This window comes from Hydra viridissima, unplaced genomic scaffold, assembly GCF_058129835.1.
Source record: "Hydra viridissima isolate aposymbiotic clone 2 unplaced genomic scaffold, HvirCarnegie_v1 scaffold_7, whole genome shotgun sequence".
In the NCBI taxonomy this organism is placed as follows: domain Eukaryota; kingdom Metazoa; phylum Cnidaria; class Hydrozoa; order Anthoathecata; family Hydridae; genus Hydra; species Hydra viridissima.
In genome coordinates this window covers 1688319-1712201 of record NW_028324306.1, presented here as the reverse complement: position 1 = coordinate 1712201, position 23883 = coordinate 1688319, and the positions used below count along the sequence as shown (strand labels likewise).

Sequence of the window (23883 nt, the reverse complement as noted above, 5' to 3'; positions counted from 1 at the left end):
CTGTTTATTGTTTTTACATCACTTTTATATTTTGCGCAATTATTTCGCATTTAGTGTTTGTATTTTATTCTTGTGAGAAAATGATTGGGATTAATTTACTATATTCTTGTGAGAAAATGATTGGGATTAATTTACTATATTCTTGTGAGAAAATGATTGGGATTAATTTACTATATTCTTGTGAGAAAATGATTGGGATTAATTTACTATATTCTTGTGAGAAAATGATTGGGATTAATTTACTATAAACTTACTTTGAATTTAGTTTAATTTTAGGTGAATTTAGCAATAAATTAAACTATTCCACTGCGATGTAGGAATCTGATAATGAGGTCAAATTTTCAATTTCATGGCTTTTTCACCTAGTACCTAATGAAAGGTTTAAATCTTAAACTTTAATAACTTTATTACGTCATTTTCAAAATATCTTTTCTTATTTTGAAAACAATGTACGTGCTGTTGAGCATTATTGTTATTTTTTTGGATTTCTCTTTACAGAAGACAGCATAAATGGACGAAACTTTGTGGAACCGGAAACCCCCAAGCTGCCCGAATCGTTTATTTTTAGTGACAACAATAATCTAGACTTTATAGCACCAGAAGTTACAAGCTGTCACAATTTCATAGTTTGGTGATCAAACCCATCGGTATATAAGATGCCGCATCTAAGCATCATAGGTACATAAATACTTTAAAGGAACTTGCTTCTAGACAAGAAATTTGTAAATGATCTATAATATCTATAATATTCTTTTACAGATGCAAAGTCTTCAAAAAAATAAAAAAAAAAAAATGGAAAACGAAACGATGGCATGATAAGAGAAGAACATTAAGAGAAGAACATTAAGAGAAGAACTCGTGCTAAGAAAAGTTTAAGGAATGGTAATTCGAGTTTTTTTATTCGTTTTTCACCTCGTTTAAACATCCCTTTAAACGAGGTGAAAAACAAATAAAAAAACTCGAAAAGTAGACTGATCTTAAGTTATTAAACTAAAAACGATATTTTGTTAGACTCCATCCTGATTCAAATGTTAAAGAGCGTAGTATTAAAAGAGATTGAATAAAAAGTTCGATTTGGGTTTTTATAAACCGAAAAAGTACGGGTGTAAAACAAGTCTTGTAAAACATAATCTTGAGAAATCACATTCGGCTAAGGCTGATTATACACATTGTGTTAATGTTTAAAAATCTAGAAAACAACAGAGCGTGATAAGGCAGGGGTGGAAGTGCTAGCTGTAGTTTTTTTTTATTGTGAGTCTTTTTTAACCTCAATTAAAAAACTTCAATAAAAAAAAGAGTGAAAAAAACCTAGAATTTAGATACTTTAAACGTTTCTAGTGTTCGGCTTTCCAAAACTGTAGTGTTGCTGCTTCGATTAAACATGTACATTTTTCGTTTACCATACCGACGTACATGTGGGGATAGCAATATATAGATTACTGCATCCGTTGATAAAGAGATGTAGTTGCATAGGAACACATACCAAGCAAGGCTTACTGATATCTCTTGATTTTTGTAAATTACCAAAATTAAATCGGGAACTATCACCGTTATAATAAATATCAACAAAATGGAAGTTGATAGTAATAATCCTTTTGTTGTCCCTTCGTGGCTTTGATTTGAATTGACACGTATTCTCTGCTTTTGTAAAATCAGTAAAGCGTAGGCGTAAATACAAAAAGATAAAGTTATAATGATTATATCCATTACAATGTAAATTATATTGCATATATATGCTTGTTTTCCTCTAAAATATATCCTCATTAAACATCCGATCAACGCAGCAAAAGACCACATACACAGCGTTGTTAGCACAGTTTTTTTGTGTGACCAAAAAGACGAATATTTAAAAGTCAGTTTTATGTGCAAAAACCTGTCCAGCACAAGCCATAAAGTGGCTATGTAAATGCCTATAACGAAAGTTGCGATAAACGCATCTGAAATTAGATATTTAAGTTTGGTTTTAACTCCTTCTTCAATTACATTTACAACAACTTCATCAGTTCCATTTTGAACTCCTCCACTATAGTCTCCATCTTTACTTTCTGTATCACTTGAAATTATCAATGTCATCGAGTTAATAATTGTATAAGTAAGGCTTAAACAAAAGTTGAAGACGCAGAGGTTTATAATTATCCATCGCTGCGTTTTATCCATTCTAGATTTTTTTAACTTTAATAAAAGAAATAAGCTTACTCCATTTACAAAGATTCCAACGAAGCCAAAGATATAAACTATAATAAATAGCTTGTCATAGTGAACCATTATTCTATAAATAAAAAAATATATATTGACAAAAACGGAATCAACTTTAGACTCAAATTTTGCTCCAAAAAAAATTACAACAAATGTACTATTTGCGATTATTTAATATTTAGAGTAATTTAAAGGCTTATATTATGAAAAATTTACAATATTTATACAGTATCTGGTAACTAAATATTTCAAATACAATTTACAATATCAATAAGATAAGATTGTAGAAAAGTGTTTTTCTCCCCTTTAATATCATCATTGTAACGTCTACACAGCATTCTGAGACTGTAAAACTGCTGGCTAATCTTAATTACCATTTTACATAAACGTGCTATAATTGTTATTCCTATAGTTTTAAAAGTTAGCAATAAAATTACAAAGAAGCAAAGTAGGAGGACATATGTATCATTTTTTGTATAAAGTTTTTAAAGAGTTTTTGTCGGTTTATTCTATTACTTTAAAAGTCTTGTTAAATACGTCTTGACGTCTCTCTCTACAGCTCTCATTAACAGTTTATGCGTCTTACTTAACTTTTTTGTATTTGTCGGAACCTCTTTTCGTTTCTCTAATAACAGATTTAAACCTAAGTTTGTTTTTATTTTAGAATTATCTCAAAAGAATTCTGATTTTGTGATAAAGTTTATAAAAATTACAAAAAAAAAACGTTTCAAATAATGCTTTCTCTATCGACACAGGGGAGAAAAAACACTTTATCATTGAAGGTCTTCAATGGAATTTTTTTGACACGTGATTTCCGCAGATTTTAATCTTCCTATTGTGACGCTTGTTTAAATAAATAGTAGTTATAGCAACTATACTTTGATTAGAAGCCTTACTTTATTGAATATATAGCTATATTTTTAAGAAGGAAAAGAAATAAAATCTTAAGATGTTGTGTCGGTTTATCAAACTTCTTAATTTTTATGACTTTCATTTAGTAAAGTATCGCTTTTTATCGCTTTTTTAGATGTTTGCCCATTGATCTTTTAAGCATTTTTAAAAAGGATGTTTACCCACAGACCTAACTATTGTACCTCAAGTTTTACAAATAGTACATGGTTAAGCTGAAGACGAATATTCGTTCAACTTTGGTTCTGGAATTATTACTCATTATTTGCTACTTGGTTTTCAAAATCACCTTTCCGGTTCTTAGTCATCCAACAAATGGCCTTTCTTGGGGGGGGGGGGGGGGACGGGGGGAAGGAGGGACGTTTACATCTTTGAACTTTTTTTCATGTTTAAAAAAAGTTATAAACATTTACTTACAAATAAGTACATAATTATTAACGCAAATTAATAAATTATAAACGCAAACTCGACATGTATAAATTTACATAATCAAAGTTTGTTTAATGATAATCTTTGAGTAAAGCAAGTGAGGGTTTGAGGCCATTAAATGCGATTAAGCCAATCATTTCCAGCAATAAGATTTTTATCATCTTTTTGGATCATACGTTGTCAGAAACCTTTACCCTAATGGTGATACATCTGTTAATCTTACGGTGATGTTTTTTTAAACTGTGAACATTTTTGTTTTTGATTCCTTATTTTTTCATTGTTTCAGCCTCAAACCTTGGTCTTCGATTTCTTTTTTTCAGATCCTGCCCTTAACTTTCTTGAGAACTTTACGGAATTTCATTGGCCATACTTTTCATAGACCTAATAGTGCTCCTAAAGCGGATATTGATGATGTGCATTAATCCTGATGATACTTGAGCTTCCAACTCATTTAACTGTTCTATTTCTAAAAACTGAAGTCCAAAAACATTTAGTTGTTTCATGATGTCCGGAATGGCATGGTTTTGATAATCTTTTTTGTTTTTATTGATTTCTTATCATTAAAAGTAGAATTTTTATTTTATATTTGAAAGATTTGAAAGTAATCAAGTTTTTAAAATCGATTGGTGATTTTTTATATTTAATTTTGAATTTAAGTCTCGTTATATTCGAACCCAATCGCTTATATCAAAATGAATGTCTTGCAGGAAGACAATGTAAACGTTAAACTAGCAAACATTGTTGTAAAGATCGACAGAGGGTCTTATGGGTTGGGGGGGGGGGGCAAAATAAAAAAGGTACTTCAAAGCAAAAGGTTACATCTTTTATAAATGCATAAAATTAAAGCTTAAAACATGCACATTAATATACTTGCATGTTTTTACTACTAACGATATTTTATACAAAAACCAAAAACTTACTTTGGCTCTGAAAGTGACATATAATATTTCCTTTTTCAAAAAGCGTTTCTAATAATTTTGAAGGCGTAAAAAACTGACTATTTTTTTAAGTCTTCAAAATTATTAGACTATTATTTCAAATCATTTTCTATTGTTAATAACTTGTCAGAGAGTGGGGGCACTTTTAATTACGGATCATAAGAATCCTATCCTCGGATGCCCTCAACTTGAAAAAATTGTAATATAAAAATTAAACCGGTACAATTCCAAAGCTAAAATTCGAAAGCCTTTGAAAAGAACTGTTTTAATACATTTAAAAGATTTAACAATGAGGAGAACAACTCGAGTAATTGTTTTTTTCATATTTATGATAAAATATTAGAAGAAGGTTTTTCTCCTTGGTTTTTTTTTCAAAAAATTGAAGTTGTGTTTGAAAGAGCATGTTATTTTAAGAAAATGCAAAATGAGATGTATTCTTTTAACAAAAAAGTGTTCTAGGATAATGACTTCCCAGTAGAAATGGGTCGATGATAATACAGTAAAGCTATTGAGACACGTTTGAAATAAAAGATTAAATTCTGCAACCCTCGAGCAAATTCACCTAAAGCTCTCCCTCTCACCAAGATATCGGGGAGAGATTCATATATGGAAGTGAATAGAAAAAGAAAGCAGAGTAAAATCTCATGAATTACATTTTAAATTTTTATTACATTCTTCATATCCAATTAAGTGACAAAAATATCTTAAAAGTTTATTTAATAAAATATTATGGTGCCGCTTCATTTACCCTTCATTTACCCTTCATATTACAAATAGTCTCAATCAGCTTAAATTGGTTTATTTCAAATGAATTGAAACTTAAATATAAATATTGATGATCAAGGTATAATTTCACATATAATTTCACAAAACAATTTTAGTTATGTGGTTGATTATTTCGCTATTTACTTATTTAATTATTTTTGAGTTTGATTACTTTTTCGTTTCACTTTCTGGTAACCATTTTATTTCATTGGTTACAACTTGTAGTAAAAAATTTAGTGAAAACGTTTCTCAAAAAAAGATTCACAAAAACATCAGCATCTGTTTTATCGGTATCAGTGTCTCGCCTGTTCAGTTTATTTATCAGTATCAGTGTCTCGCCTGTCCAGTTTATTAAAAATATTGATCTTGGTATTTTCTTTAATATTTTTCAATCAGCAAAAGTTGTAATTGATCATAAGCTTAAAAGCATTTCGCCCAACAACATATTGAAAGATTAGATACCATTTGTATTCATCAACTTTGTTTTCAAAGTCAGCACAAATATGCGCATCATCACACTGGGAAAGCATGTTAGGCTTAGGTGAGTACTACCAACCCTCCTGATAAAGTTTGTGCTCCAAAAGGATGGACCTCCTTTTTGTTTCACAAAAAAAAAAAAATTGCGGTGGTTATGGAAAATGACTTCTGGAAAAAAATTTCTCCATTATGAAGTAATAGAATGCCATGGTTGGTAATATTTAGAGGACCTGCAAGAGATTTAGGGGCAGGAGCTGTGATCAATTTCAATAGGTTTTATATTGAGTAATATATTTCAAATTCATTCAAGGAATATTTGAAACAAGTTTTCTTTCATAAAAGTTGTCTTCTGGTGGGGCTGTTTCAAGTAACTATGGTATAAAAGTATTTTCATGTAACTTAGGTACGTAAACAAATTTACAATACTTTGTAAATTTATTTACGTACCTAAATTACATGAAAATACTTAATGTAAATTCAAGTTGCTTTATGTCAAATTAAGTAAACAGAAATCTGAAACATTAGAAAAAATTTTTTATAGTCAAGTTTTCAATTTTGTATACAACTACCCTTAAAATATAGTGTTCCCGTTTTTTAGGTTAACATTTTAATAATTTCTCTGCTTTGTTTTACCGCGTTTGCCAGCTTCAATCGGTTTTGTTGAATACGTTGCCGGCTCAAACGTAGTTTGTTTATTGTTGTTTTTTATTTTCGATTTATTTTTAGCCGTTTTGTCTTATTCGTTATTTATAATAATGAACCAGACAAAACTACTAGAAATAAATCGAAAATAATATAAGTATTTCTGGTTCATATTTAAAAAAATAAAAACAAGAATGAAAAGTGAATGGGTGGAGTCTGGAATTTCTAAACATGTTTTAATTTCAACAAGGGATAAAAATAGTCTGAAGTGCAAATGTTTACCTTTCTATACCAAAACAAGAAACACCAGCGTTACTTTATGCTTTAGAAAATATGAAAAGCAAAAAAAGTGGCGGGAGTTCCGCCATGTTTCGTTGTCACTTCGTCGTCAGAATAAACTTTAAGATAAAATCAAATTTCCGAATTTTTCAAAAAAAAAGATTCTTCTGAACTTTTTTTGTCGAGATCAGCAGTAAAATGCCAGTATATAGCTTTGTATAGTGTATTTTCTGTTTGGAAAAGTTGGTTTGATTTAATATCATTGTGTCGCATTATGTCCAAAAATGTTCTCGTTTAATTGGTTACCATGGAGACTCGCTTTTTTTGTAATCATTTTTCTTCTTTCTATTTTGAGGTACGTGATAATGAATGTGTTGCCATAGAACACTTCAACCTTGAAATAAAAACTCACTATATCACCGAATTCAGATAAAAAAAACAAAAAAAAAACAAAAGAACGTAGAATTTTGTTTTAATCAGTAATGATAATAAAAAATGATATAAATAATAAAAGCGAACTTTTAGTAATGAAACTCTGGACTCTAGTAATTAAGTTTTCTAAAAAACTTCTGTGCGCTTGTTAAGTTTTCTTTAAAATTTTATTCAAATAGTGAATATAATTGGTTTTTGTTGGCGCAATTTATAATTATTACATTATTTTGTCAGTAAAATTCGACCACGCGCGTTTATTTACTTGCTAATCTATAAAAATGGTTTAAAAATGTGATCACAAAAGTTGGCAATGCAGACTGATTATTCAATTGCAGGATTTCTTACTTTGGTCTGCATTTTCATCAATGATTTTGTAGTTATCCAAGTTTATTATTGATTTTAAATTTGGCATGCAGCTGTAACTAACTTGTAAAGTGTTTATGTTGTATATCTTGTTCAATATATGCTTAGCTTGAAAATGCTTGTCAACTAAATCAAGAAATGATTTGCCCCCCTAAACCAACTTTTCCAAACAGAAAATACACTATACAAAGCTATATACTGGCATTTTACTGCTGATCTTATTCACATTCATTAATTGTAAGTTAAAAAGTACTGATATTTAAAAAGGACGAGCTTAAGGTCTTAAACGAACGACGAATGGGGAACGACGAACGGCGAATGACGAAAAAGGACGGACTTAAGGTCTTAAAATTCCGAATTCGAGGCAAATTATGACTATGAATTAAAAGTACTATCCTAAATATATGCATGATTACAAGGTTTTTTAAAAAGTCACTTCTAAAAAATGATGATTTTAAGTGTTATTGTCTTATTGAGTTTGGGAAAGAGTTGTGTTTAAATTTGGATACAAAAACACATTGGAATTTAATGTCTAAAATGAATTCAAGATTTCTTGAAATAGAATCTACAGTTAGGAAAACATTAGCATTTTAATGCATTGGATAAGCTATTAACTGATAAGGAGATTAAACCTGCTAGATATTTGGTAGATTTTAGAAAATGTTTTAGAAATTGAAGCTGATACAAATGCTTTTTGTTGGATATGGATATTACTCTTTTTTGGAGCTGAAAATTTCTTTAAAAAAGATTAAAAGATGAAGATACAATACAGATATTTTTTTTTGTCAATGATGAGAAATGATAAGAAATAATTGAATAAACATAATAAAATAATATTTGTGAAACAAGAAATAGCTACAAGCCTTTTAAAATACTTAGAGGCACCAAATCAGTATGAACTTTTGTGTAAGATTTCAATGCTTTTAAGTGTCATGCTTTCATAGCAACAAAATCTGAATTAGACTTTAAGAGACATTAGAGTGGTTACATTAGAGTGGTTTTGGAGATATGGAACCATACGCGCACCAGAACTCTGAAAATAGTGGAAAATTAGGTCTACAACGTTGAATGATACTGAATTGAAAATACAATTTTGACTATATCCTAACTTAAAACTCCAACTTAATAGTAAATAAGGCTTCCTTAAATGTTTTGGCTTTCATCAAAAAAGAAATGGCTGTACATGAAGGACCAAATGTTTATCAAAAAGTACTTAAAGCATTGCATTGTGCTTTAAAATCTTTACGACCATCATCAGTTGGAGCAGAATGATGCTTTAGTGCTGCTTGTTTGTTTATTACTAAGTTGAGAACTTTTTAAAGTGTTAAAACAATTTATATATTTTTTAAGTTCTAATCTGAAAGCTTAAGTACGTTACTCTTTGTCATAGTTACACAGTTTACGACACACTAAAATGTAAATAGCGTTTCGTTGTTGGGAAATATGTAAATAGCATTTCGTTGTTTCGTTGTTTCGTTGTTTCGTTATTACTTAAAGCTACTTAAGTTGCTTAAGTAATTTGAAAAATATTGCTTAACCTTAAGTAATGGGAAAAATACTTTTTTTTCTCATTACTTAAAAACCCCCTATTTTGAGGTTGATTTGAATATTCTCTTTCTTCTCGTCTCTGGGGTTATATAGGTTTTACGGTCGCATGATGGATGAAATTATTAGATCCAGTTTTTTAATCAATTATTGATACCAAGCTCTAAAAATGTTTTTAAATGTTACGATTTCACCGTTATCTGAATTAGACTTAAAGAGACAGTGCATTAGAGTGGTTTCGGACATATGGAACCAGACGCGCACCAGAACTCTAAATGAGAGAAATGGGATTGAGAAGCTAACATTTGATTTATATGGTAAGCTAAAGAAAAACACCAAGAAAAGATTATGTAGTCCAGAAAATAAATAAAACAGTTTTTTAGGCTTAAATTGATAATAATTGGTAAATAAACATAATTGTTTTGTACTCGCTTAAGCGATAGTTGATTACAACTGCTGATGATTGATTATTTTGGAATGATCTAGGCTCAGATAAAAAGGAGAATGTGGAGGTGGGGGGTGATAAGGACAATAGACGCAATAGAAAAAAAGAATGCAGTGTGAAATCTAGGGATTAAGAATTAAGAACTACGAGGTAAAGAGGATAAACATAAGAAACGATATTATCTAGTGTATTGCAGTGGCTACACTCACTTTTTTTGATGCTGAAACTGAGCTAGATGAAGAATTTTTTGTCGTTTTCTCAATCAGATAAAGAAACTACTTGCAAATATAATTTTACAATAAGTGGCAAATTTGACCGAAATGTTTGCAATTGGGATAGCTTTTAACTAAGTGCAGCCACAACTCGTCACTTTAAAGATTTTATTATTTGTTGAGCATTCAACTTCAAATCAGAAAATTTAATTCCATGAACTATGGCTATACTGAATATGCATTGGGATTTTTAAAATAACTGGACATGCATGTAATTTTTGACCTTCTATCTGTCCTTTTATTAAGATACTCTCCGAGGACCTGTATTATTTTAGCAAAGAGCTGATAGTCAACTTTTAACAGAAGAACCAGCAATCCATGATGATAATAATGAATCAATGATAATCAAAGATAATTCATGATGATTCTATGTGTATGTTCTTTGCATGGACTTAGAATCAAATATTAAAATACGTTTACTTAATAGAAGTTGAAGCGACCAATTTATAATTACAAAGAGAATCGAAGGTGCATATTTCGGCTGGAGAAGTAACACATGTTGGTCTACTGTAAATAGTGTTAAGAAAACGTTTTGGTTTAAGCTTTCTCTAATGCCGGATCGGTCCTGGAATAGCATATACACTGCAGGCCAAAAGTTTCCGGACATTTGATATTTTTATATAAAAAGCTAAAATCTATCCTGTATCACTAAATTAATCAATAGTATTTATTTATAATACTTAAACTTACTAATTTAAAGTGTTTATGTAAGTTTGTATTTTTAGTTGTTTATTTTAACTTGATTTTAGCGCTAGTAGTAGGAAAATGAGAGTTCTAGGACATTCATACTTTTTCCATACTTAAGCGTGCTAAGTTTTTGATTCGTGCTAATTTTTGATATTCGTGCTAATTTTTATAGAGATGAGAGTCCTAGGACATTGATGTACATTTCCGTCTTATTTTAAGGCAACGACTAAATTTTCAATAATTAGAAAATTGATTTAAATAAAATAATTTTTAAGATAAAAAAATGTTTCTAGCGAGAACAAAGCATGCAAGTGAGTTGAAAGCTTTATTCGATCTTTTGTTTTATAATATGAAGATGGTGAGTTTGAATATCAGCAAAAAAGGGATTAATTTAAAAGCAAAGACGACTCTTAATTTAATGTTTGAAGTTGATCTTTTAGCTGATCAGTTTGAAGAGTACGTGTTTAATTTTGAGGAGCCATTGTATATCGGCATTGAGAGTTACATTAGCAAGGCTTTTAAAACGATGAAAGGTGAGAGCATGGTGACTTTATCGATTTTTAGTCCAGGAAGTTTGACAATTGATGTAAAATCTTCTGAAAATTTTGAGTACAGCATTAAGGTGTTAACAGAGAGTGTTCAAAATGTGTTTTTTCTTGATTGTTTTTTGTAGGATGCAGAGTCTAAAAGAAGAGTCTAAAAGAAGAATTTCAGTTTCGAGATTTAGCGACATGTGTAGGATGATTAAGCCTACTTCTGAATTTAGCGTTACAAGAGAAAAAGGGTTGTTTATTTTTTCAATGGACACTCAAGATATTTTTTCAGAGAGTTTTAAATTTGGAGTAGAGGATTTGTTAGATGAGATGAAAGTTCACAGCGTGTATCGTTTAGAGCAGTTGTATCGAATTTCAAAGATTGTTTTATTTTCGAGCGTGTTGGATGTTTGTGGAGAAGGATAATCCGCTTATGTTTTTATCTACTGGTAAAATTGGAGTAGTAAAAGTGTATTTTCTTTAAAAACATTAAAAACGTTTTAAAAGAAGTTTATAAAATTGCTCCTAAGAATGGAATGCTTGAGAAGGACGAATTAGGTCCAAGCAGCAAACCAGAGCCAATAGGTTCATATCCTTTTCCTTTTTTAATAAAGAGCCCATCTCCGTAAATGGGTTTGTTTTTAGTCCAAGGTCTTAAGTATAAACCAGAACCGGCAGCAGCGATTTTTACTTCTTTTCCATTTTTGCTCATGTATACAATTCCTCGTCCTGCGATTTTGTCAACTATAGCTGAACCGGCAGAAGAGCCAACACCTGCAAGCAGACCATTGGCAAGAGCTGGAGCGACCCTTGTGGCGATGGTGCTTCCAATCATTCCTAATAAGGGGAGAAATGCACCGATAAATCCTCTTTCCACTTTAGAGTTGTATGCAATTTGTCTTTTGCTGAGTTTAAGTGTGACTCCTTTTCCATTGCTGTATGCTTTTTTAATTTTGTTGAGTTGAGACGTTGTGACAGCGAGCACATGTTTTATCTTGAACGGCTTTTTTAATTTTATCAGCTTGACCCTGTGAGATGTTAATTTTGATATTTTGATAACTGCTCATTTTTTAAAAGAAAAGAAAAAAAATTTCTCATTTAAAATTTATCGATCAACAGCGCTGCTTGTATATAGATCTTGCAATACAGAAGATATTTGTTCTCTGACATGAAATCGAATAATGATGTCTTCTCCTTTAAAGTCGATTAAATCTCCATGTTGATCAATAAGTTGCGTTTCCATTCTTGATATTTTGTTTACGACAATGGGCAAGTAGATGAGATGAAAAAGTTTTTCACTGATTTTGTATCCAGAAGGAGCGTCAGGGTAAAAAGAGTAAATATCGTTTGTCTTTTTTCCATCTAAATACGAAGAGCCAATAATATCGTTGGTGACTCTAATGACAGCAAGTTCTTCAATTCTTACAATGCTTTCAGATTCGTAGTAGTCGATAAAACTTGTTACTTTATCAGGGTTAATAGGATCTTCTTTTTTCTCGACGTAAGTGTATTCTTTTATATCAAATCTAAGAAGTGAGGCTATGCTGTTATTAACGTTAAAGTCGACCCAATAATGAGTGTTCGTTCCAGGTTTTCCAAAAGTGAGAGTAGATCTTGAAGTAGTATCGCTTGTTCCAAGAATGACTCCGTCTGCTCTGTATAGAGATCCGACTTATTTTTTCATATCTTTTTGCAGGTAATTGTTGATTTCATTTATTTCGTAAGCCCCTACTTCAATGTAAATGGCGTAACTGGTTGATCCTAAATTAGGACTATATCTGAAAACGTTATTTTTTGAGGTGATTTTGGGGTAGCTGCGATAAGTCCCACTAAGGCCATTTCGTATTTTTTGCCTTTGCCAAGATCGATGGGTGCGTCAAAGTAGGTTCTAATGACACTGCTATCTACCGTTGAAGTTTCTTTTTTCGATTTAACGATAAAATAAAATCCGGACATCTTTTTATTTACGCAAGAAATTTTTTTAAACATATTCTCTGATATGAAATTTCACAAAAATCTTCTCTCCTTTAAAGTCGATCAAATTGTCATTTTCATCCACAATTCGTGTCTCCATTTTTGAAATTTTGCCCACCATTAATGAAGAATATATCAAGTGACGAGGTTTTTCAATAATTATGTGCCCTGGAGCGACATCTGGATAAAAAGAATAAATGATGTTTGTGATTTTTCTGTTCACCAAATAAGACGGTTCGATAATGTCGCTCATAACTCTGATCGCTTTTGTATCAACGTTGTAACTTACAAACTCAATCATTGCCATCTCATATTTTTTATTCGAATCCAACTCGATTGGCTTCTCGAAGCATGTCTCGATGACGCTGTTTTTTGATTTCACATCTAAAATAATCGACATCTTTTTATTTACGCAAGAAATTTTTTTAAGCCATTTTAAAAATAATTTTTATATGTTTGGAAAATAAAAATCGCTAAACCCGCTTCGGTATTTTCCCCGGTTCTTTTTAGAAGACAAGTCGATGACAGCAAACCCATGAGGTTGAGACCAGCAGTACTTGCAGAACATTTTAGTTCTTCCTTATTCATGTCTACAGCAGCATGGTCTCTGTAAATGTGATCGACGTTTTTAGAGTCTTGAGGAAAGAGACAAATAAAATTAGCATTTTCTCTGATGGTTTGTTTAAGGAGCAAGAAATAGTTTTGAGCGAGATAAAAGCAGTCAATGTTAGAGTGTCTTCCTCGGATGTAATATTTTTCGCATTTGTTTTGTTTGGTTAGTTGCAAGTCGTCAAAGATCATTAAATTGTTTTTGCTAGAGTCTAAGGATTCAGGTTCAGGAACGTCTTCTTCAGTTTCAAAGAATTGACATTCTATATGTTTTTCCTTCCTAATTTTTAGAAATTTCTTCAATAACACATTCAGGACTGGAGTTTAATTCTTCAATTTTGTTTTGAATGTTGAAAAGTTCGAGTATGATTTCTTTTGGTAATTTTTTTTCGAAGGAGCTTTTGAGTATTTTGTATTCAGGTTGAAAAAGGGAATTTCAAAACACTTGCAATCGGTTGTAATCGAGCCATCCCGGTCTAAGCAATAAATTGAGAAGCAACGTTGTTTTTCCGCATCCAGACTTTCCGACAATGATACCTCAAATGCTTCTCGGGAAAAGCTTGTTGTTGTTTCTTTTCGTTTTACCGATGTTCCACGATAAGTCAATAACTTCCATTTTTATATATAAAAAAATTTCTTTATATATTTAAAATGTATTGCGTCAAGTGTAAAAGAGAAACAGAAAACATTCATATGAGAAACGAGGTGACAAAAAATAATCGAAATATGTTAAAAGGGACTTGCGACTCTTGCAGAACGACCAAATGCAAGTTTATTCCTTCGACAACGAAAGGAGGTGATTTGGTGGAATCAATTTATAAACTGTCAAGCAAAGTCAAACTTCCATGGGCTAAGTTTTCAGGAGAAAAGCATATTCCTGGGATGAACTTTGCAGGTCCTTGACTTCTACAGACATGTATCAAGATTGGAGCAAGCCGGTGGACAGAGTGGACAATGAAGCATACCATCACGATTTGGCTTGTAAATATTTTAGTGACAGGCAAAATAGGAATTCGGCAGATCAAATGATGCTTGAGGAGATGGATTCTATACCCAACCCTACTCAAAAAGAAATCAACGAAAGAAAATTGATTACGCCGGTCATCAAAGCAAAAGCTAAATTCGGATTAGGTGTTGGTAAAAGAAAAAAATTCCCGAGAGCCGTCTGAAATGGACAGATCAGCTTGCAGAGGAGCTTTGTAAACCGGTAATTCGTCATTTCAAAAGAAGATGGGGGATTGTGAATGACGTCGATGAAATATGGGCTGCAGATTTGGTAGACATGCAATCATTTTCAAAATTCAACAACGGCGTAAAATATTTGCTCATGGCGATTGACGTGTTTTCAAAGTATGGATGGATTGTTCCATTAAAAAGCAAAACGGGTCTTGATGTGGCTGAAGCGTTGAGTAAAATCTTTGAAGAAAGAAAGTGTTCCAAATTGTGGGTGGGCAAAGGTAAAGAATTTTATAACAAGCATGTGAAAGCGCTTGGTGTGCAATTGTATTCTACTGAAAACGAGGAAAAAAGTTGTGTCGTTGAGAGGTGAAACAGAACGATGAAAGAGAAAATGTTTAAATACTTTTCAGCTAACAACACCAATAAATACATTGACGTTTTAGATGTATTGGTGAAAATTTACAACAGCACAAAGCACTCTTCCATAAAAATGACACCAGTTGGTGCAAACAGAAAGAAAAGATCCAAAATTTTCCATGGGTGACAAAGTGTGAATCACTAAAAAGAAGTCTAATTTTGAAAAAGGGTATACGCCGACATGGACTGAGGAGGTTTTCACAGTGTCAAAAGTTCAGTATACAGATCCGCCCACGTATAAAATCATCGACGCTAATGGTGAAGAAATTCAAGGCACTTTTTACGAGCAGGAAATGCAAAAGACCAATCAAGACATATTTAGAATTGAAAAAATCATTCCCAAAACAAAGAGCAAGTCGTTAGTTAAATGGTTGGGATATTCAGACTTGTTTAACTCATGGGTGGATAATAAAGAATTGATACGTTTGAAAAAATGAGTTAAAGGATTTGGTTTCTTGTATAAAAAAGATGAAATTCATTACCGTTGAGAATTTTGATGAGAGTAAATTATCGGTGGGGGAGATTCGGCAACAAATCTAATTCAGTTTCAAAAGATTCCGTTGTATTATGAGTATCCTTCAGGCAAAGGTCCAGTTGTTTTGCGCACTCCTGTTTTGCATTCTCTTGGAGTGTTTAAGAGTTTGAATTTGGAGACTAAGGAGCTGAAAGGTTATTCGATGTCTCTTCTTGGCGAAGAGGAAAGTAAATTTGTAGAGGTGACTGAAAAAATATCGAAATATCTTCGCGAATAGGTCAAGGAGTTGAGTCCTTTGTTAAAAAAAAGGTGGAAGATCGAAGAAGATTATAACGGAGGATTTGTCTATTTTAAAATCAAAGCCAAATAGTTCTCCCATTCTTTTTGGTAAATTTTTTACAAAGAAAAACGGAGAAAACATTGAAGTGAGTTCAGTGTTTTATTCAAAGAAGGAAGGTAAAATGGTAGTGGATAAAAACCCTTTAGAGTATGTTCATCAAAATTGTAAGGCGATTGCTTCTTTAAAAATTGAGGGTGTGTTTATTGGTTCAAAGGTAGAGTCTATTCAAGTGAGTGTTCCAGAAGTGCTGATTGTAAAGACTTCTTCTCCTCATATTAAAAGCGTCATGTCTGATTAAGAAGATTTTTAAATTTTTAAACGAATTTGAAAATGATAAACGTGGAAGGAATTGTTTTGCCTAATGAGGCTTTGACCAACTTTCAACTGATAAAGTCAGCAAAAAAGCTAAAAATAAAAAACTTTCGATGTGTTTTCGTGAAAGACGAGTTGCCGAAAAAGTCAATTAGAAAAGAATGTGGAATTGTGAATACGGGAGACTCAACCACTAACGGTTTTCATTGGGTGTGTTGGTACGAAAACGGTGATAAGAAGTTTAGCTTTGACTCTTATGCTTAGCCTCCTCTTGTTGAACTAGTAGAATATTTAAAAAGTCCTGTCTTTTATAACGGCGAAAGAGTGCAGTTTGGAGAAACGTCTTATTGCGGTCACTTGTGTCTTTACGTCTTGAAGAAAAAGGATGAAGGGAACGACTTTCAAAGCGTCGTCAATACTTTGTGGTGAAGGAAGCTGCAAGAAAAAAAAATCTGCAGTAAATAAAATGATTGACAAATTCGGTAGGGCAGAATTGGGGAAGTATTTATACAACCCTTATTTGGTGACATCAAGTGAGCTTTATGTCAGAACAAATGGAAATAGTACCATCACTGCAGACATTGGTTTTAACTCTCAAAAAATCATTAATCTGGCAGAACCAACCAACTCACACGACGCCGCTACGAAAAATTACGCGGACACGCATTCGTCGGGAGGAACTGGCACGGTGATTGGAACAGCGGACTTGGATTTAAATTTTCACAAAGCGATCAATTTGAACGAACCAACAAATCTTCATGACGCCGCTACAAAAAATTACGTGGACGTTAGCTCGATCATGGCTGAGCCCACTTCAGCCTCAGGTTCAGCCACAAAAAATTATGTGGACACGCATGTTTCAACTACAGTGGGCACCGCGGACTTGAATTTAAATTCGCACAAATTGATCAATGTGCTTGATCCATCAAACGCGCAAGACGCTGCGACAAAAAGCTATGTGGATGCTTCAGAACAAAAATCCAACTTTTTAGAACTTGTTCCAAATTCAAGCTTTTTATCCTTGGGGTTAAAGTTGCAAACTGTAGCAGGATCAACCACCGCACCAGTCTTCAGCTACGTAGACGGTCCTGAAGTTCTGAGAAGGTTATGGCTGGCTATTAATGGAACCGGAACAAGCGTTCCTGGACAACTCTTTCTTCGGATATTGGCAGACGGAGAAATTAGAGTTGGGAATTATTCAACAACCACTGAAGGATTAGGTGTGGACGCCACTGCCCTTGCTTGTGACTTGCTCTTTTCCCCTGTCGGAGGACCGTTTTACGCCAACTCTTTGCAAGGATGCAACGTTTACAGCTCCACTTCCTTGGGAGGATATTTTACCGTCGACTTACCGTTTACAACAAACTTAACCATCCAATTGGTCAATAATAATGCTGCAGCAATCACTTACTGGATTCAACCCTTCATTTCCACATTCACCTCCATCCCTCCTCTTCTATCCTCCGTTAAATTGTACGCTAGGACGTTCAGATATCTCAACACAACTTATGAAACGAATATGTTTTGCTAAACACCAATGGAAAAGGAAATGGTGTTTTTCTGAAATACATTAGAATGCACGTCATTGGCTCTTATGGAAACTGGTGGGAGTCTAGAGTCAGAATGTACGATGGAAATTTACCTCCAGGCAACGGCACTGTCCTCAGCCCCTGGATCTCTAACAGTGCAAACAATTACAACACTTTCCCTGGGTACGACGGCGACAGCAAATGCATCTTTTCCTCGTCTGGAATGGAAGATTTTTACTTGTCTTCGTGGAACGGATCAAACTTAACCTCGTTTAACAACAAATCGTCAGGGCTGTTGTACCAATCCACCGCCTCCATCGGCTCCACCACCACTATTTCCTTTTACAGAAATTTTGAAGAATAAGACTCCATGCCCAGCGTCGTAGCTGGCAGAAGACTCGTCGTAACGCTCAACTCTGGCGACGCGCAAGTCGGTCAATCCGGAAGCTTTTACCTTCTTTTCGGACAAGCGTATTATTACGCCTAACTTGTGCGTGGGTCAGTTGAAGCTTTAAAAATGCTATGCAAAATGTCATAAATAAATTTCATTACAAATAAAAATGCCGTCTCCCATTCGCGAAAATTTTTGCGTTGAAGAGTTTGATCCAGAAATTCAGCGAAATGTCATTCACGTCTTCCCGACAAAAGAAGGTAAAATTTTGCGAATGCTGAACACTAGAGAAAGATTATTATATAGATGGTTTCTTGAAAAGAAAAAAGAAGATCTTGCCAGAAAAAATGCAAAAAAAAATAATTTTTTTAAAACAAAAAGATGCAGTGTGTGAGAAGGGTTGATTACAATTGAAAGAAAGAGTGGAAAAAATGCGTTACTATTTTTGACAAGTATTTAAAGCATCCTCCGTTAAAAGTGGGCGATCGATATAAGATATTTGCTCAAAAAGATATTCAATTGATTCGACTGTCTAAACAAAAGATTCTTTTCATGTTTGGGATTGAAAGAGGGATAGCGTTGGTGAATTTGAGACATAGTCTTAATGTAAAGTTGAGTTATTTTAATCACAGTATGATGATTTCAGAGCCGGTAGATCAGATCTTTATGGATACTTACAACAAAAGTGACAAGGATGCCATTATTAAAAAAGGCGAAACTTTGTGCTTGGTAAATTTTCTTTAAAAAATAATCTAATCCATTTTTATTAAGACAAAAAAAAATAAATTTTTTAAATTTATTTTTTTTTTGTCTTAATAAAAATGGATTACAAAAGTTGTAAAGAGATATATTCAAATCTTCCTACGGCTCCAGTGGAAGAAGAAGGTCACGCTTACCGACAGAAAACAAGCGAGATTCAGAAAGAGATGGACAACGAAAGGAAAAAGAGAGCTCATCTGAGCAAAAAGTATCATCGCGCTTTCAGAATTATATCCAATGTAGACAATACGATACAAGCCTTGTGCATTGCTTTAGGAACGGTTGGAATTAGTCTTTTGAGCACGATTGTTGCCAGTCCTGCTGCGATTGCGTGTGAAGGCGTGGCTATTGGAATGGGTTTTTTATCTATTGTTGGAGGTCAAGTGAATAAAAAGTTAACGTTAAAAGTGGAGAAGCTTGAAAAGATAAAAGTTTTTGCAGAGTCTAAATTGAACACGATCAGCGACCACATTTCGAAAGCGTTGGTGGATGGAAAAATAAGCGATTCTGAGTTTCAATTGGTTTTGGAGGAGCTTCAAAAGTTTAAAGCCATGACGGAGGAGATAAGATCGAAAGCTAAAAGCGGAATAGATGAATTGACTAAAGAGTCTTTGATTCAAAAAAGGCCGAGAAGACGCGATTCAAGCGTTTAATAACCTATTTTAAAAAAATTGAAGATTTTTTCAATGAAAAAATGACCTTAAAAATTTTTTTCCAAGTATTTTAAAAAATGACCTTTAATAAAATACAAGACCCGAATAAACGGAATGAAATTGTGAAAGAGGTTATGTCGAGAAGAAATAAAATTTATCAAGACAGTGTGAATGAAAACATGATGGATGCTAATTTTCAGACAGATGTGAGCAAACTGTTTAAACCGATCATCGAGAGCAATAAAAAGGTGATAAATAGTATTCAGTCTGAAATTAAATCTGAGGTTAAATCTGAACCAGTGATCGAGTCTACGTTTGAGGAGAGTCCTTTGGGCAATATGTCGGTGACGTATTTGAGTCTTTAGAATAAGGTCAACAGAGAAAAGAGAAGTTTTAAGAACAAGCTTGAATTGAGTAGAAACGATGGACAATATACGATTGGAAAAATGGGTGTTTTGTTTGATGGAGATGACATGATTGTAGGTGGTGAAAGGTATGAAGGAACAAGAGGTCTTTGGGAGCTGATAACCAATCCAAATATTTCGAAGAATTTTGACGTGACGGAAGAGGATGTGGCTAATTACTCGAAAATTTTATCAGAGAGTGAAGCTGTAAAGCCAGATGCAAGAATGAACAAACCCAAAGCTGCAGAGGTTGAGAAATACAATCAATTCATCATGCCTATTGAAAACGGTCTTAAAGGAAAAAAAGGTTATGGATTAATTGTTCTTCCGAGCGATCCGAATGCGTTGGTGGAAAAGCTTCAATTGAATATTGCTTCTAGTCGTGCTGGAAACACGGCTTCAAGAAACGAGTCTGTTGCTATTTGCGACGAGCTGCTGAGACAAAAGGTGATTAGCATAGACGAGTACAAATTGATTCAGAGATGCATTGCAAAATAATTTTTTTTGCTTATAAAAAATGATCGTTTACAGAAAAAGATATGTGAAAAAGCACGTTATTGGTGGAAGCGGTATATTTGACACGTTTAAAGACTTCATGCGAAGGGCGGCCGCGTCAAGCGCCTCGAGAGCAGCATCGACTTTGGCTAAGAAAATGACGAGAAGCGAATTGGGACGAGAGGCGATCACAGCTGCAAAATTAACAGGTAAAGAGCTAGCTTCTTCGGCCATTGCTACTGCTAAAGATGTGGCTATCGATAAAGGCAAGAAAGCGATTGAAAAGGTGTATGTCAAGACTGGAACACCAAAAATGACTCAGAAAAGCAAAGACATTATTTCAGAGCTGGTTAAATCTCCAACCTCATCAGGTTTTGTGGACGAATATTCTATGATGGGTGGTTCTTTGAGTCGTAAAAACGCCATTCGAATCCAAGACCTTGTTAAAATGGGTAATGGTGTGAAAATAATCTGAACTTCGGAACTTCGGAACTTCGGAGCCCCTCAAAAATTTTTTTTTTCTTTATATAAGAAATGGCAAATTCTGAGATTTTAATTTTTACAGAAGAAACATGGGTTGATGAAGGAATCGAGAGATTTGAATTTCATGAGTATGAACCCGTGAGCATCAATTTAAACAACACTGGAGAAATAAGAATCAACATTGAGCAGCAGGACTTATTCACGCTTCCCTCCGAGGCCTACCTTTTGGTCGAAGGAAGACTGACCTAAGCAGACGGCACGGCTTATGCAGACACAGATGTGGTTACTTTTGCAAACAACGGCATCATGCATCTGTTTAGCCAAATTTCTTATTATTTGTCGAATCAAAAGGTGGAAACCATATATAGCCCTGGTCAATCCACCACTATGTTTGGTTATCTTAAATATCCGGTAGAGTTTCAAATATCTGAGGGAATGAATCAACTGTGGCAGCGAGACACGACAGTAGATGCTGATCTTGCTACTAACACTGGATTTATCAACAGACACGCTTACATCATTAAGCAGCCCGCTGATAAAGGAACCATTTCGTTCTGCATTCCTTTGAAGCACATTTTTGGTTTTTGCGACGATTACGACAAAGTTCTTTATGTTTTTAAGCACACCGTTACCCTTGTGAGAAAGAGCGACACTGATGCGATTTTTTAAGCCAATGCCACAGGTGCAGGAAAAGTCGATTTGACTAAATTGTCTTTATTTATGCCTCATGTCACTCCCTCTCTTTTGGAGAACAACAATCTTTACAAAATCATCGAGTCCAAAGTAGACGTTCCCTCAGCGTTCAAGTCTGGACAGTGCGACACCATTTCCATTCCCGTGGCAAACACATTCAGTTGGAGACTGAGTGCGAGATCTGCTAGCGAAAGACCGAGGTATGTCGTGATTGGATTCCAGACCAATAGAGACGGAAGTCAAGACCGAAATCCATCCGTCTTTGATCACTGCGACATTAAAAACATGTACGTCACCTTAAACAGCGAAAGTTACCCTGCTGTGGATTACAACTTGGACTTTAAAAACAACAAATTCTCAAGGGCTTACAGAGATCCGTGCAAGTTTGACAGTAGGCTTTACGGAATCAACAACATTGTGGCTCAGCCTAATATGACCGGCTTAAATTACAGATACATTTGCCCGCTCTTTGTTTTTGATGTGAGCAAGCAGGCGGAGAGGTTAAAATCGACAGTGCTCGACGTTAAAATGAGGGCCACCTTTAATGCAAACGTTCCTGCAGGCACTCAAGCCTTTGCCGTGGTGATCTCTGACAAAATGCTCAGGATTAAATCCGACGGGAAAAAGATGAGTGTTATTTATTAGGTTCTTCGAATTTATTAATATTTGCTTTTTAAAAAATGAGGCATACGAAAAAGGATTTGAAAAAGCTGCTGAGAGATAACGGAATTACTCAAACGTCGAAAAGCAAAATGTCTTTGTTGATGCTGGCGGTGGAGAACCATCTGATTGACAAAAGCGAATGGATGAAAGACGTGATGGAAGAAAGACCTGTGGGACGGCCTAAAAAAGAAAATTTAATTTGAATTAAATAAATGAATTCATATTTTAAAAAAGATTGACTATTATTATACGATTTTTGAAAATGATGATAGACCTCGAGATCTTGATTCTGACGGTGGATCTATCTGCCGTTATCTTGCTGATATTAATTATGAAGAATATTCATCGGAAGAAGAAGATTCGTCAGAAGAAGAAGATTCATCGGAAGAAGAAGATTTGTCAGAAGAAGAAGATTCTAAAGATGAGTGGGAAGACGACGAAGAGGAACAAAAACAAGCATTAAAGATTACAACATTACTTGAAATTTTTAAATTAGAAGAAATGAGAATGTGCGCTCCTGCAGCTTGAAAAAATTCGTGATCTTAAATTTTTCAATTCTTTTCGGAAAGTTGAAAAGTCAGTTAAATAAATGAATTCATATTTAAAAGATGGAAAACGACACGAATGTAATTGATGAAACCATTTTATTTGATGAATTGGGCGACAAGTGCATAATTGAATATTCAGAAGAGTCACCTGCTGTTTCGAGAGATGTTCCTCCTCCATCTTATTCGAATAGTTTAATTGAATTCTTGCACAACGTCAGAAATCTTCCATATGATTACCAGCATGCATTTTGTGAAATGCTCATAGATATGCCAGAAGAAATAATTATCGCTATTCGAAACATGTTCTGTAAAAGTTCCGGAATTTTATCTAACAATTGGGAAAATCACTATGATCTGTCTATTGCTCATGAAGTTTATAAAACTAAAAGTTTCTTTGAGCAATTATTATATTTACGAAGATATATTAGACATAGTTATATAATTGTTAATGGACGTGCTTTAACGTTAGAAGAAAGGATATGGACTGATTCCTTCAAGTTAAAAAAATGGGAAATTTTTGGTACAACAGACAGACGTAGAATTAATTTTTAATTCTTTTCACTTGAGAATTAAAAAATTGAATTTGAGCTAAATAAATTCATATTTAAAAGATGGAAAGGAAGTATGTGATTGAATTTGATGAAATGGGCTGTGCACATGTATTTTATGAATCTGTAGAAATTCATGCGGCTGAATCTGAATTTACTGCATATGATGACTGGGGAAGGAAGTATACGATTAGATTTGATGAACCAGGTTGTGCACATGTATTTGATGAAATAAGTGAAATTTATGCAAATTATCCTGCGACTTAAAAGTTTTTAAATTCTTTTAGAAGAATTTAAAAAGTTGAATTTAGGTTAAGAAAAAAATTTCCCTTTATTAAAAATGAGTAAAATGAACGTTAGAGAATTGCGGAAATCCGCTAAAGATCGTGGTATCAAAGGTTACTCAAAAATGCGAAAAGATGAGCTTATTGAAGCTATAAAAAATATAAAACCCAATGATGGGTTTGGACCTGCTCCTCGTCGTGATGAAAGACCTACA

The 23883-nt window shown here is 33.5% G+C and overlaps 2 protein-coding genes and 2 long non-coding RNA genes across 9 annotated transcripts in view; 3 read left to right on the top strand and 1 right to left on the bottom strand.

Annotated features, from left to right (window-relative positions):
- The window catches only part of LOC145184630 (putative sodium-coupled neutral amino acid transporter 10), a 175894-nt gene that overhangs the window by 31507 nt on the left and 120504 nt on the right, over positions 1–23883 (top strand). The window lies entirely within an intron of this gene.
- Positions 1–23883, top strand: part of LOC145184712 (exportin-6-like) — a 138534-nt gene that overhangs the window by 31507 nt on the left and 83144 nt on the right. The gene's annotated exons all lie outside the window — the stretch shown is intronic.
- Positions 265–2274, top strand: LOC149885554 (uncharacterized). Its single transcript, XR_016454322.1, has 3 exons — positions 265–379; positions 499–678; positions 760–2274. It is a non-coding gene; the product is annotated as an uncharacterized LOC149885554 (long non-coding RNA).
- Positions 1123–2883, bottom strand: LOC149885553 (uncharacterized). The gene is made up of 2 exons (XR_016454323.1): positions 2197–2883; positions 1123–2098 (listed from the first exon to the last, which is right to left on the bottom strand). It is a non-coding gene; the product is annotated as an uncharacterized LOC149885553 (long non-coding RNA).